Raw genomic sequence first — 12309 nt, forward strand, 5'->3', positions numbered from 1 at the left:
CGCCTTCTCCTTGATTGGGTGGCCGGTAGTAGACTCCGACAACCAGGTTCCTTTTATTCTTTCCTCCATTAATTTTGATCCAGATGCTCTCAATGGGGCTACCAAGCTCATCCTCCTGTATTTCTGTGCAGAGATATGTATTTTTCACATATAATGCAACCCCACCTCCCTTTCTGTTCCTCCTGTTCTTTTTGAACATGCTGCAAAACATGGCCCCTCCAGGAAATTCCTGACTTATGTGGCGGATCACTTCCTCCTGCAGAAAGTAGAGGAAAGAACTAGAGGATCAGCTATCCTTGACTTGATCCTAACCAACAGAGATGACTTAGTGGATAAAGTAGCAGTTACAGGAAGTCTGGGGGAAAGCGACCATGTTATATTTGAGTTCTTGGTTCTAAGGGAAGCAAAAGCCAAGTGTAGTCAAACGCGTACCCTGGATTTTAGGAAAGCTGATTTTAATAAACTCAGAACAATGATCAGTAAGATCCCATGGCAAGCAACTCTAATGAGAAAGGGGGTCCAAGATGGCTTTTAAAAAAGGAAATTCTCAAGGCACAATTTCAAACAATTCCAACAAGAAGAAAAGATGGAAGACAACCGAAGAAGCCAATGTGGCTTCACAAAAAGCTTAGAGATGACCTGAAAACAAAAAAGGACACATAGGAAGTGGAAAGAAGGCCAAGCAACAAATGAAGAGTACAGGCAGGGAGCACAGAATTGCAGGGATGGCGTCAGGAAGGCTAAAGCTGAGAACGAGCTGAGGTTAGCGAGGGATGCTAAAAACAACAAAAAGGCTTTCTTCAGCTTCATGCACAGTAAAAGACAGAGGAAAGAAATGGTGGTTCAGCTATTAAATAAGGATGGCAAAATGATAACAGATGACAAAGAAAAGGCAGAGGTGCTCAATTCCTACTTTGGCTCAGTCTTCTCCCAAAAGAGGGTCTATGACCTCCCTGGCAAAGGCGAAGTACAGGCTGAAGGGGCAGGATTGCACCTTGAGAGCGATAGGCATATGGTCAAGGAACACCTAAGTACTTTGAATGAGTTCAAATCTCCAGGGCCAGATGAACTGCACCCTAGAGTAATAAAAGAACTGGCAGAAGAACTCTCAGAACCGCTGTCTCTTCTCTTTGAGAAATCAAGGAGGACGGGTGAAGTGCCAAATGACTGGAGGAGGGCTAATGTTGTCCCCCTCTTCAAAAAGGGTAAAAAGGAGGAACCTGGGAACTACAGACCAGTCAGTCTGACATCAATCCCTGGGAAAATTCTGGAATGGATGATAAAGCAATCCATCTGGAAGCAACTGGAAAACAGTGCAGTGATTACTCGAAGCCAACATGGATTTGTCAAGAACAAGTCCTGCCAGACGAATCTGATCTCGTTTTTTGATAATGTCACCTCCCTTGTGGACCGTGGGAATGCTGTAGACATCATATACCTCGACTTCAGCAAAGCTTTCGACAAAGTGCCCCATGATATCCTGATAAGCAAACTAGCTCAAAGTGGGCTAGATGAAACAAAAATCCGATGGATCCACATTTGGCTACAGAATCGGACTCAAAGCGTGCTTATCAATGGGACCTTCTGAAACTGGGGAGAGGTAATGAGTGGGGTACCGCAGGGCTCGGTCCTGGGCCCAGTGCTCTTCCACATTTGTATTAATGACTTGGAGGAGGAGGTGCAGGGAATGCTGATCAAATTCGCAGATGACACAAAATTGGGTGGGATAGCTAATACCCTGGAAGACAGAAACAAAATTCAAAGGGATCTTGATAGACTGGAACACTGGGCAGAAAACAACAGAATGACATTTAATAGGGATCAGTGCCAAGTTCTGCACCTAGGAAAAAGAAACCAAATGCACAGTTACAAGATGGGGGATACATGGCTCAACAACACGACAAGCGAGAAGGATCTTGGAATTGCTGTTGATCACAAGCTGAAGATGAGCCAACAATGTGCTGTGGCTGCAAAAAAGGCCAATGTTCTTTTGGGCTGCATTAATAGAAGTATAGCTTCCAAATCCCGGGAAGTACTAGTTCCCCTCTACTCAGCACTGGTTAGGTCTCATCTGTAGTACTGTGTCCAGTTCTGGGCACCACATTTTAAGAAGGATGCAGACCAACTGGAGAGGGTTCAGAGGAGGGCAACGAAGATGATCAGGGGACTGGAAACAAAGCCCTATGAAGAGAGACTGAAAGAACTGGGCATGTTTAGTCTTGAGAAGAGAAGACTGAGGGGAGATATGATAGCACTCTTCAAGTACTTGAAAGGTTGTCCCAGAGAGGAAGGCCAGGATCTCTTCTTGATCATCCCAGAGTGCAGGACACGGAATCATGGGCTCAAGTGACAGGAAGCCAGATTCTGGCTGAACATCGGGAAAAACTTCCTCACTGTTAGAGCAATACGACAATGGAGCCAATTCCCTAGGGAGGTGGTGGGCTCTCCCACACTGGAGGCATTCAAGAGGAGGCTGGACAGCCATCTGTCAGGGATGCTCTGACTTGGATTCCTGCATTGAGCAGGGGGTTGGACTCGATGGCCTTGTAGGCCCCTTCCAACCCTACTATTCTATGATTCTATGAGGCAGGTTGCCCTCCCCGTTGCTACACTTGTGTTCAGGACGAGTGGTCCCCAAAGGGCTGTGCAACATGTGCTTAGGCCTAGGCATATGTGCAACTATGTTCATTTACATAGTGGGTACAAAAGCCGAAAGAGAGATGTAACATGGGAATCTGGAATCCCAATTTTAAATAAACCAACAAACTTGAGAAGATGGGGAGGGACAGCCTCCAGCAGACAGCTGAAATTGTTTTGGGGGTCACCGCTTGCCAGCCCCTCCCATCCCATCATCAGCTTTATTCATATGTCACTTTTCCAAATTATGCTCAAAGCACCTCACAAGAACAACAAGCAAGCCAGTATATAAGCACAGCAGAAACAGTAATAAATGCATCATCTTCAGCAGCAGCAGGGGCCTTGGCTGTCGGCATCAGTCGAACCCTCGCCGTTCCAGGCCAGTTGGGAATGCCCTTGGCAGAGGGCAGGGCCCGGCCTTGTGGGTCACAGCTGCACGCCGTCTAGACCCCCTGTCTCATAGCCAGGCTCCCTCCAGCAGAATAACAGAATAACTCCCTCTGTGCCTGGATCAGTCCATCAAATATTTATTGTTCTGTATATTTGGCACGCTCTGTTGCTTCTTGCAATGCCTGACTGGAGCCAGTTCTCCAGGCGTCCCAAGCTTGAAGCCCTTTTCCTCCTGTGCTCCTTCAGAGCCTTTTATCTGGAGATTCAGCTGTCAGTGCAGAATTTCCCCACATTGGCTTAACCCAGCATGGAGACGATGACTTATGTCACCCTTGGAAAGGCCTTTTGGTCCCCTCCGTGTCACACATTGCCTCACTTCAAGCAGCACTAAACCCATTCTTTGCCACCCCTTCCTCCTGCAATGCATTTTAGGGCTTAGAACTTGGCTGCCTAATTCCATATACATGGGGAGAGCTAGTTGTGGTTACTATGTGTGGGAGACGCCCTCTGCATCTGCCTGGACGCACCGTCCTTATTATCACTTTCTGTGTACCATGGCATTGAGGACAGGTAGTGGGGCTAAAAGTAAGCTCCCTCCTGGATGTTGGACACGCAGAAAACCTACTCAGCTTATTATTAATTCATTTTTATTTCTTCTTTACATATTGTTGTTGTTCAGTCGTTCAGTCGTGTCCGACTCTTCTTGACCCCATGGACCATAGCACGCCAGGCCTTCCTGTCCTGCGCACTCTCCCGGAGCGTGCTCAAGTTCATATTCATTGCATCGGTGATGCTATCTAGCCATCTCTTCCTCTGCCGTCCCCTTCTCCTTTTGCCTTCAGTCTTTCCCAGCATCAGGGTCTTTTCCAGAGAGTTTTCTCTTCGCATTAGGTGGCCAAAATATTTGAGCTTCAGCTTCAGTATCTGTCCTTCCAATGAGCACTCAGGGTTGATTTCCTTTAGGATTGACTGATCTGACCTCCTTGCAGGCCAGGGGACTCGTAAGAGTCTTCTCCAGCACCACAGTTCGAAAGCATCAATTCTTCGGCACTCAGCCTTCCTTATAGTCCAGCTCTCACAGCCATACATTACTACTGGGAAAACCATAGCTTTGATTAGACGGACCTTTGTCGGCAAGGTGATGTCTTCTTCTTACTATGCTGTCTAGGTTTGCCATAGCTTTCCTCCCCAGGAGCAAGCGTCTTTTAATTTCATGGCTACAGTCACCGTCTGCGGTGATCTTGGAGCCCAAGAAAGTAAAATCTGTCACTGCTTCCATTTCTTCCCCTTCTATATGCCAGGAAGTGATAGGGCCAGATGCCATGATCTTAGTTTTTTTAATGTTGAGTTTCAAACCAGCTTTTGCACTCTCCTCTTTCACCCTCAACAAGAGGCTCTTGAGATCCTCTTCGCTTTCTGCCATTAGGGTGGTATCATCGGCATATCGGAGGTTGTTGATAATTCTCCCAGCAATCTTAACTCCCACCTCTGATTCATCCAACCCGGCATTTCTCATGATGTACCTAAACAATATTGTTCTTTACAGCATCGGATTTTCTTTTCACCACCAGACACATCCACAGCTGAGTGTCCTTTCGGCTTTGGCCCAGCCGCTTCACTCTTTCTGGCGCTACTTGGAAATACCCTCTGCTCTTCCCCAGTAGTATATTGGACACCTTCCGACCTGAGGGGCTCATCTTCCGGCGTCATCTCTTTTAGCCTTGTGATACGTTCCATGGGGTTTTCTTGGCAAGAATACTGGAGTGGGTTGCCATTTCCTTCTCCAGTGGACCACATTTTGTCAGAACTCTCTGCCATGACCTGTCCGTCTTGGGTGGCCCTGCACGGCATAGCTTATGGCTTCACTGAGTTACGCAAGCCCCTTCGCCACAACAAGGCAGTGATCCATGAAGGGGTCTTTACATATAACAGCGTACAACCAAGAAATTATTGCTAAGTACATCATGTACAAAATAGTACATTAATAAACATTTTAAATCCATAAGCACCGCATACTTTAAATAACAGAAAACAGAAACAACAGTGCAAGTTGACAGATAAACCTGTTCCTGAAGGCCTGAATGTTAAAAACAAACTCTTAAGCAGCTTTCTAAAGGCCAAACAGGTCTTGAAGGGGAGCCACTGTTGAAAAGACCCTGACCCAAAGAAACCCAAACTCATATCAGGCAGGTAGCCTTAAAGCCCAGAGAGGGTCATACAAATGGACCCTTGAATTTAGCCCAGAGACAAATGAGCAAAGCGCGGGAGTTATTTGAGCACTGGAGTTACCTGCTGGGTATGTCTGCGACCTGCTAACAAATGTGCTGCTGCATCTCCAAGCAAGTGAACTTTCTGGACTGTCCTCAAGGGCAGCCCCATATAGAGTGGATTACCGTTCCCAAGGCATGTGTGACAGTAGGAAGGTCCCTCTCTCCCAGAGGTGAGTGCAGCTGGTGAATCAGCCCGGCTGTTGCAGCTCCCTTTATACCTTTGGCCTAACCCTGAGTTCAGTGGATCTAGTTAACTTGCGCAGCACTGGGGTCATGTCAAAGGCACTTCATGAGTGGGGAGACCATGGAGGAACAGTTGGATACAGATAAACTAACAGGCCCGCTGGCTGGTATCCATCAGCACAGAGTCTCTGACTGTCAGTTCAGTCATGGTGCCTGGGGCCAATTGCTCTCTGCATCCTGTTTTGTAATATTCCTCGCATTCTTGCCAAGGAGGCTGCTGTGTTAAAATGATTGCTCTTTTGTCCTTTGGAAACCCTGTGACATCCTTTAAAACCATTCCTGACAGGCCTCTTGGCCTTGCCCCCGGTAACTGCTCTTCTCTGTACAAGGAAACCATGCCCCTGGGATCCCTCCGTCACTGCCACTTACACTCGTAAAGATGGAGGCAAAGGTGTGCAGCCATGGCTACCTCTCTGTTTTTCTTGCCCCTTGAGGTCACAATTAAGGAGGTCACCCACCTTAGCTGAGAATATTTGAAGAGACCAAAACAGTGGTGTAACTTCATGGTTGAGAAAACCCATTCTCGTGTTAGCTGAAAAATTAAACAGAAAAGGGCACAAAGGCAACAAAAAGAATCTGACACCTTCCATACAATTTGGTATAAATGTATTGATTTTATTAACAAACAAGGTTCTCAAAGCAAACCACCAGCATCTCATGGACAGATATGTTGAGACACATTTAGATAATTACAACTAAATCTTAAACCCCTAATTAAACCGGTTATTAATACATTGAAACTCCCATGATTCCTGTTGACTGTAGTTCAATTCCTTATGTAATGTTTGTGTTTTGCCAAGTTGAAAAGTTGCAGTGTTTTCTATATAGTCATTGCTAATATTATAAGCATGTTATTAAAAACGCAATAAAAATAATATTTTAAAAAATGAGGAAAGCCCTGAGATCAAGTGTATGAAAAATGTATATGAAAATGGTTCTCTGAGATCTCACACCAGTCTGTTGTCAGCACTTCCCACTTCTAGCATGCAATGGTTGAAAGTCTTCTGAGTCCAATTTTTTGCTAAAAAATTAAACCACTCTCCTGACATGATTAGGGGCCTCACCCCGTCTGAGAATATCTGCTTGGAATCTCCAAGCCAGATAAAGGGTCTGATCCCCATTTTATATCATATAATGATAGATGCAGAATTTGACCAATTTTCTGGAGTCAGGGCTGTTGGGGAGGCAGACCTAGATCTACCTATCTCTGGGGGTGTTTCCATGACAATGGAAGGAGATGCGAATGCAGGAGTACCGGATTTTTTTTAAAGGAATCTGCTTTGCTGCACTTTGCTCCATGCAGGGCTCCATGAAGGAGTGCTCCACACCAGTAAAAATTGCTTCACAAAACATATTTCTGGGTGGGGGTGGGGGTTGGAATGAACATCATCTGACTGGCAGGGGCAGCTCAACCAATAAGAGAGGCTCCCCGCCCCTTTCTCCTTTCCCCTGAAGGTCCAGATGCACCTGCATTTCAGGATCAAGCCTCATTGAGCACAATGGGAGTTACTTTTGAATAGACACACATATGCTTGTGCTGGGAAGCGGGGCGGGGGGAGAACACAGGCATGGGAAACCAGCCCCCTTTCTAACCAAACCGATACTGCGCAGGATCTCTATAATGAAGCTGTGAAGTAGTTACTTCCTAAGGCAATATACCAAACAAAAGAGAATCGGAGCCTTGAGATCATGCTTTACAGCACTTAGAGAATTGGGCTTTAAACTGTACCATTTCAATTGAGGGGGACTCTGTAAGCTCTGATGTGGGCATCAGAAAGCAAGCCTCATTCAGCACAATGGGAGTTACTTCTGAGGAGACACCAATGGGTTTGTGCAGGGATGGGACACACACAGGAAATACCCCTTGACTGGCGTCATGGTGAAAGGCACACCCCTGGGCAAGGCTGGCATACCTGAGGTCAATGCAGGTGTTGGGGCCCACAGCAATTATAGCGGGGAGAACCCGGCTTGAGGAAAAGAATCGGACTGTAAGCAGTCTCAGGAAATCCAGTTTTCCCCTAATAAGCTCTGTGGTGGCTGCTAGATGAGCACAATGTCATGTATCCCTAATGACCTCAACACGCAGCCGGCTCGGCGTAAATCGCTGGTGGAGGCACCCCTTCTGACTTAGCATGGAAAAATATGTGCTCATTGCCTCTATTAAAATCTGTTCCCTGTTCAGTACAGTATCTTTGTTGTTGTTGTTCAGTCGTTCAGTCGTGTCCGACTCTTCGTGACCCCATGGACCATAGCACGCCAGGCCTTCCTGTCCTGCGCTCTCTCCCGGAGCGTGCTCAAGTTCATATTCATTGCATCCGTGATGCTATCTAGCCATCTCTTCCTCTGCCGTCCCCTTCTCCTTTTGCCTTCAGTCTTTCCCAGCATCAGGGTCTTTTCCAGGGAGTTTTCTCTTCGCATTAGGTGGCCAAAATATTTCAGCTTCAGCTTCATTATCTGTCCTTCCAATGAGCACTCAGGGTTGATTTCCTTTAGGATGGACTGATTTGACCTCCTTGCAGTCCAGGGCACTCGTAAGAGTCTTCTCCAGCACCACAGTTCGAAAGCATCAATTCTTCGGCACTCAGCCTTCCTTATAGTCCAGCTCTCACAGCCATACATTACTACTGGGAAAACCATAGCTTTGATTAGACGGACCTTTGTCGGCAAGGTGATGTCTCTGCTTCTTACTATGCTGTCTAGGTTGGCCATAGCTTTCCTCCCCAGGAGCAAGCGTCTTTTAATTTCATGGCTACAGTCACAGTCTGCAGTGATCTTGGAGCCCAAGAAAGTAAAATCTGTCACTGCTTCCATTTCTTCCCCTTCTATATGCCAGGAAGTGATGGGGCCAGATGCCATGATCTTAGTTTTTTTAATGTTGAGTTTCAAACCAGCTTTTGCACTCTCCTCTTTCACCCTCAACAAGAGGCTCTTGAGATCCTCTTCGCTTTCTGCCATTAGGGTGGTATCGTCTGCATATCGGAGGTTGTTGATAATTCTCCCGGCAATCTTAATTCCGACCTCTGATTCATCCAACCCGGCGTTTCTCATGATGTACTCTGCATATAAGTTAAATAAGCAGGGTGACAATATGCAGCCTTGTCGTACTCCTTTCCCAATTTTGAACCAATCGGTTGTTCCATCTCTGGTTCTTACTGTTGCTTCTTGACCCTCGTACAGGTTTCTCAGGAGACAGGTAAGGTGGTCTGGTACTCCCATCACTTTCAGAATTTGCCACAGTTTGTTGTGATCCACACAATCAAAGGCTTTAGCGTAGTCAATGAAGCAGAAATAGACGTTTTTCTGGAATTCTCTTGCTTTCTCCATGATGCAGCGAATGTTGGCGATTTGATCTCTAGTTCCTCTGCCTCTTCGAAACCCAGCTTGTACTTCCGGTAGTTCTCGGTTCGCATACTGCTGAAGCCTAGCTTGTAGGATTTTGAGCATCACCTTGCTGGCATGTGAAATGAGCGCAATTGTGCGGTAGTTTGAACACTCTTTGGTGTTGCCCTTCTTTGGAATTGGAATGTAAACTGACCTTTTCCAGTCTTGTGGCCACTGTTGAGTGTTCCAGATTTGTTGGCATATTGAATGCAGCACTTTAACAGCATCATCTTTTAGGATTTTAAATAGCTCGGCTGGAATACTGTCATCTCTGCTAGCTTTGTTGTTACTAATGCTTCCTAAGGCCCACTTGACTTCACTCTCGAGGATGTCCGGCTCAAGTTCAGTGACCGCACTATCATGGCTATCAGGGACATTCAGATCTTTCCTGTATAGTTCTTCTGTGTATTCTTGCTACCTCTTCTTAATCTCATCTGCTTCTGTTAGGTCCCTGCCTTTTTTGTCCTTTATCATGCCCGTCTTTGCACAAAACGTTCCCTTGAGATCTCCAATTTTCTTGAAGAGATCTCTAGTCTTTCCCATTCTGTTGTTTTCCTCGATTTCTTTGCATTGTTCATTTAAGAAGGCCTTCTTGTCTCTCCTTGCTATTCTCTGGAACTCTGCATTCAGTTGGGTATATCTTCCCCTTTCTCCCTTGCTTTTCGCTTCCCTTCTTTCGTGAGCTACTTGTAAAGCCTCATCAGACAGCCACTTGGCTTTCTTGCATTTCTTTTTCTTTGGGACGGATTTCGTTGCTGCCTCCTGAACAATGTTACGGACCTCCGTCCATAGTTCCTCAGGCACTCTGTCTATCAGGTCTAATCCCTGAAATCTATTCCTCACCTCCACCGTATATTCATCAGGGATATGATTTAGGTCATACCTGAACGGTTTAGTGGTTTTCCCGACGTTCTTCAATTTAAGCCGAAATTTTGCAAGAAGCAGCTCATGATCTGAGCCACAGTCAGCTCCAGGTCTTGTTTTTACTGACTGTATGGAGCTTCTCCATCTTTGGCTGCAAAGGACATAATCAATCTGATTTCGATATTGACCATCTGGTGATGTCCATGTGTAGAGTCGCCTCTTGTGCTGTTGGAAAAGAGTGTTTGCTATGATCAGCATGTTCTCTTGGCAAAACTCTATTAGCTTTTGTCCTGCTTCATTTTGTACACCAAGGCCATGCCTGCCTGTTATCCCGGTGATTTCTTGACTTCCTACTTTAGCATTCCAATCCCCTATGATGAAGAGGACATCTTTTTTTGGTGTTAGTTCTAGAAGGTGTTGTAGGTCTTCATAGAACCGATCAACCTCAGCTTCTTCGGCCTCAGTGGTTGGGGCATAACAGTATCTTACTCAGGTGAAACTGAGTGTTATGAACCCTTCTTTATCCCCTAATTGTTGGAAAGGGTGCACAGAATGCAGGTCCTTCTACATGTGGTCGCTTTGCTGCCATGTGTCAGATTTCTGGGATCATATTTTTAATCAGATTTCTATTATTACTAATACTCAAACTCCAGTACTCGCACTCTTCTCCCAATTTACAGTTACAAAATTATTACATAGAGAACGTATAATTTGTCTTTTGACAGCAGCTTGACTTACAATAGCACGCGAGTGGAAATCTTCAGATTTTACTTTGGAGATCTGGTACAGCCGTGTATGGAAGCTTGCCCTGATGGAAAAGCTAACTCACAACTTATGTATGGCAAAGGGGCACACTAATTCTGGGGCCATGGATACCACTTGGCTTCCTTTTGTCACCCATGTATCTGAAATCTCAAACAAGTAATGTTTTTTAAAGCTGCATCAAGTAGATTGCATGCTAGGTTAAACAATGTGCCCTTTCCAGTTTCTATGCCATGTTAAACATATTCAGAAGTGATGCTTGCCACTGCCAGATTAAAAAAAGAGAAAAAAGTGAGGAGAGCCATAACCTCACCAGTGAACCCACTTCAGGTCAGCCACTGTTGCTGTGCCCCCCTCCCAATTCCCCTGGTATCATATGGGGACAATACAGCACTTCCTTGGGAATATCCCATTGGATTAAGTAGTACTTCTTGGGTTTGCCCATGTTCAGTCTGTAGATATTCGGCACTGCCTGCGTTAACCTACGCACAGCTGGTCTCCCTTCTCTGTGTTACCTGCTCCGATATATTTGTAGAGTTGAGCTGTTTGGGATTCTGACCTTGTTCCCACCCTAAATTCTGGATAACAAGAGTCCCTTGAGGCGATAGACTAACCTCTGCTGCCACAGGAAATTATGGCCTGGCGTCCTTTGCTGGCGCCTGGAGCCCTCACAGCAGGAATGTCCGGCCAGGAGGAAGCTTGGAGAAAGCTTGTCCTGCAGAGAACTGGGCTGAGCTCCAGAAGGGAAGGAGGACAGGACCCTAAATAGCCCAAACACAGCCCCCTGCTTTGCCCCACCCTCCACAATGAATGTCAGCCATGGCTGTGCCTCTTTATGCCCAGGTGGGAAAGAGTTGGGCTTTGAACCTGAAAGCTGGCAAGGGGGAAATACTGAGGACCTGGCCACATTCTGCTTTGGTAGAGTGGTGCTCGACAAGCCCAGGCTTCTCCTGGGCAGTGTGATGCGGTCATGGAAGGAACACATCCTCACTCACCCACCGGGCCGCAGTCCCAAAATGCTGCTCACGTGCTCTTTTTCGAAAGCTGCTCCTTCTTGTTTCAGAGGTGGATCTGCAGCTATAGACAGGTACTGCATGCCTGTTGATGCTTGCCTCTCATTTGCAGCAGGGCCTGCTTGCTTCTCTACCTGGACCAGCTTGGGACCATATTGTGTTTCTTCTCCTCGATGATACCCTGACTTAGTTTTGGATCTGTAGCATTTGCCTGCCCAGTAGGGCATGAACTAGCCTGTATCTTATTGGTCTGACCACTAAAGCATTGTTTGTCAAAGATTTCAGAGAGGGTGCCACAGTCTTTGTGTATGTCACTTTGAAAAATGAGCTGAGGGACAAATAGTCTGACAGTAGAAGGTAGCTTATGGTCCCATGAGCTCTACTCCTAATCAGGAAGGCATAATTCTGACTTTACAAAAGTGTCCCAGTGCCTCAGTAAAATATTTTTTTGACTCTACCAACATTGTTGAAGTCACCTTTTTCTGAAAGACAAGGAGAGACAGAAGGTTTAGCTTCTGCCAATTTTTTGTTATTAAATGTTTTTCTTAAGATCAGGCTGTAACCCTGCACCATAGGAAGAAAGGATAAGGGCAAGAGTGCCCCTGAGCCTGTCCATAGTGCATTTTTTCCTCATCACTAGAGCAAACACAACCAGCCCCTATAATCTGGAACTAAGGAGGGGCCGTCCAGGTCTTCCTGTGCAGCTTCCAGGCACTCTTGCTTGAGCCCCGACCTTTCCACTGCTGTAA

The 12309-nt window shown here is 46.1% G+C and overlaps 1 protein-coding gene across 2 annotated transcripts in view; it reads left to right on the forward strand.

Moving 5' to 3' along the window:
* The window catches only part of STARD8 (StAR related lipid transfer domain containing 8), a 127404-nt gene that overhangs the window by 62074 nt on the left and 53021 nt on the right, over window positions 1–12309 (forward strand). The window lies entirely within an intron of this gene.

This window comes from Heloderma suspectum, chromosome 9, assembly GCF_057233095.1.
Source record: "Heloderma suspectum isolate Gila_16-S chromosome 9, 16-S_ref, whole genome shotgun sequence".
NCBI classification, from domain to species: Eukaryota; Metazoa; Chordata; class Lepidosauria; order Squamata; family Helodermatidae; genus Heloderma; species Heloderma suspectum.